The sequence below is a fragment of the Artibeus jamaicensis genome, unplaced genomic scaffold (genome assembly GCF_021234435.1).
Source record: "Artibeus jamaicensis isolate MK-2021 breed Jamaican fruit bat unplaced genomic scaffold, CSHL_Jam_final scaffold_1283, whole genome shotgun sequence".
In the NCBI taxonomy this organism is placed as follows: Eukaryota; Metazoa; Chordata; class Mammalia; order Chiroptera; family Phyllostomidae; genus Artibeus; species Artibeus jamaicensis.
Window position 1 is genome coordinate 6,190,166 of NW_026522028.1, and position 2,551 is coordinate 6,192,716.

At 35.9% G+C, this 2,551-nt stretch overlaps 1 pseudogene; it reads right to left on the bottom strand.

The window, feature by feature from the left end:
* Positions 1-1,670: 1,670 nt before the first annotated feature.
* LOC128625958 (60S ribosomal protein L17-like) lies at positions 1,671-2,225 on the bottom strand (annotated as a pseudogene).
* Positions 2,226-2,551: the final 326 nt, after the last annotated feature.

Consider the following 2,551-nt stretch of genomic DNA (forward strand, 5'->3'; position numbering starts at 1 on the left):
CCCATCCCAGTCCGCCCCCCAGTGTTCCCCACCTCTCTCCCATATCCACCCCCCTTAGTTTTTGTCCATGTGTCCTTTATACTTGTTCCTATAAACCCTTTCCCTTTTGCCCTGAAATTCTTTCCCCTCTCCCCACTGGACTGAAGTTTTTATATTTGATTACTGAACATTTTTAGAAATAGCTATCAGTGGGGGGCTGGGTGAAGGGATTAAGAAGTACAAATTGGCAGGTGCAGAATAGTCAGGAGGATGTAAAGTACAGCATAGGAAATACAGTCAATAATATTATAATAACCCTGTATGGTGTCAGGTGGGAAGTAGACTTATCAGGGGATCACTTTGTAAGTCATACAAGTGTCTGCCCACTATGCTATACATCTGACAATCTGACACTAATATTACCTTGAATATCATTGTTAATTAAAAATAAAAATTATTTTTAAAAAAGAAAAATTCCTCTGCTGTTTGTCCAGGTACCAGGTGAACTAGTGTGACAATTTTTAGATTCCTTAGAGAATGTCTATTTGGGTTTCTTTATATAGTTATTCCAACAGACAAAAAGGCATTTAGAAAATCTTAATTTCAGCATTCTACTCAATATCGGTAACAGTCTTTCCAGGAGTTAACAAGATAAGGAATGGGTTCAAAGCACAAAGTGGAAGATTATCCAAGTTCCAAGAAGCAGATTCTAAAGGTCATGAGTTATTGGTCAGAGAATACAGACTCCTTGTTTCCAGAGCAGAATGTTCTTTAAGTTTCTTCCTAACCTGTTCAGCTATTTCCTGCCCCTTTACTGCTACAATCTGATACTTTGAACACAGCTTAGCAGGGTCACCCTGGTACCCAAACCTATCAACTGAAGAGCCCACATCTTAGAAGACACTGTGCCTTCTTGGCACTGACTAAAATAATTTGAGATTTTTCTTTTCTTTCAAAATGTCACATGGTCAATTCTTATTTCTGTAGAGGTTGGAGCTCTACAAGCCCCACCTTTTGAAACACTGCTCTGAACACAGAATTATGCTTACTTTATTTTTTAAAAGATTTAATTTATTTATTTTTAGAGAGAGAGGGAAGGAGGAAGAAAGGGAGAGAAAGATCAATGTATGGTTGCTTCTCATGAAGCCCCTGCTGGGGACCTTGCTCACACCCCAAGCATGTGCCCTGACTGAGAATTGAACCTGTGACCCTTTGATTTGTAGACCAGCACTCAATTGACTGAGCCACACTAGCCAGAGTAGAACTATGCTTACTTTAACTAAAGTTTGCTATTTACCATTAGCTACACTTATAGAAATAAAATTGTTACATTATATCATAGTATGTAGATTATCATAGTCATTTGATACTGACCATTATCAATTTAAAAATGAATGCCCAAACTCTTTTATAACAGCAGAGTTTTACTGTTTCCTTTTTTCTTTTCCAAAAATGTCTTAATTTTTATTATCAATATTATTATAGATGTCCCCATTTCACCTCCCTTTGCCCACCTCCACCAGCCCTGCTCTTCTTTTTTTCCTTGAAATTGAATTTTTATTCTTCTATCACACAATTTTATACTATATATCTCCATTACAGAGATATCCATATGGGTCAATATACATATTAATTTTTATTTTATTTTATTTTATTTATTTGCTTTTATTAGTATTTATTTTATTCTGAATTTACTGCTGGGCCATAAGCTTTTGTTTCTCCACCTTCTTCTGGGATATATTTTTCTTCTGTGCAGCTTCCTCTTTTGGTTTAGGAACAATCTGCTCTTTTTCAGTAGGGCCATCTCAGTGTGACAGGAAGAGCTTCTGTGTGGGTTAATCCTCCCATGAGCTCTGGAAGTTCTGTGCTGCACCTTGGAAGCCATGTTCACCTGGATGTGCTCAATGATGGGAGAATCTACATCTAAATACTTAAGCTCAGCATTATTCTTTGTATTTTTAAGCATGTGCAGCAAAAACTCAGCACTCGTTTTTAGGCCACCAACCCTGTGTTCAGCTCCACTGTTTGGCCTGGGAACACCTACGAACTCTACCATTGTATGGACAGAATGTGACACATTGCTTCTTTAAAGTGACATCTTTCAGATACTTGGTGGCTTTTCAAATATGCATACCCTTGATGGCCCGGGAAATTTCATGAGTGTTCTTAAAGTGAACATAAAGATTTGAACCTCTTGATTTTCAAGATTTTGTGGGGTTTCCTGAGTCAAATAAATAGTGAATCATCTTCAGGGGTCACCTCTGGATGCTTTTGGGTAGAGCCAAAATGAATTTTTAAAAATTAATATGATCATTGTTAGTTTTTTAAATTCTTACTTTTTGAATTCTATGTCACACTTAGGACACAATTAACCAAAAACACTAGAAATCTAGCATATAATTTCACAAATAATTATAAAACATTAAAACTAAATATTTATTAAAATTTCATCTCTTGATAAAATGGCTAGAGATTTTTTCTAATTCATTTATATTTCTGGATGAATGTTAATTCATCCCACAAATAGAATTTAACATCAAGTCTATTCCCATTGTTTGCTCTTTTAGATGTA